We start from the raw sequence: 605 nt of genomic DNA on the forward strand, positions 1-605 counted from the left end.
GGGTAGAGCGGGCGATTCCTGTGTCTGCCAGCTTTGATTATGCAAAAACAAAGCCACAAGGTCCCTGGGATGGCGGTTGGGACGCCTGCCCCACGTCCCCAAGGAGGTGCCGGGGCTCCCAGCTGCGGCAGAGCCAATTCGGAGCTGTCTCAGGTAAGCGCAGTGTAAACGCAGGTCGCTGGTGCTGGAAGAGGAGCAGGGCAGGGCTGGAAGAAGTCGCTTGTAAATAGGTTTGTCTTCCATAATTCTCATGCAACGTCGATGGCCATGTACTAAAATTAACCCCAGTGTAAATGAATGAAGTACTAACAGTCATGGGTAGGATGATTGCTCCTTTTTGCTTTCGGAATGATAAATGTGAAGTTTGGACATGGGAAGACCTTGGGTTGAGGTTTCTGGTTTTATTTCTTCCTTTTTTTTTCGGTTGACATTTAATTCTGTAATGGGAATTTGTTACTTCATTCCTGTGCATAACTTATTTAATGTACTGTATAAAGGAACCCCAACTGTTACAGATGTATTTAGTTTGTTCTACGCCGAAGTAGTCAATAAAAAGACTCTATTCATCGCACAGCTCCCCCTTCCTCTGGCCAGGGGAGCTGGGG

The sequence above is a fragment of the Mesitornis unicolor genome, unplaced genomic scaffold, assembly GCF_000695765.1.
Source record: "Mesitornis unicolor isolate BGI_N332 unplaced genomic scaffold, ASM69576v1 scaffold2213, whole genome shotgun sequence".
In the NCBI taxonomy this organism is placed as follows: Eukaryota; Metazoa; Chordata; class Aves; order Mesitornithiformes; family Mesitornithidae; genus Mesitornis; species Mesitornis unicolor.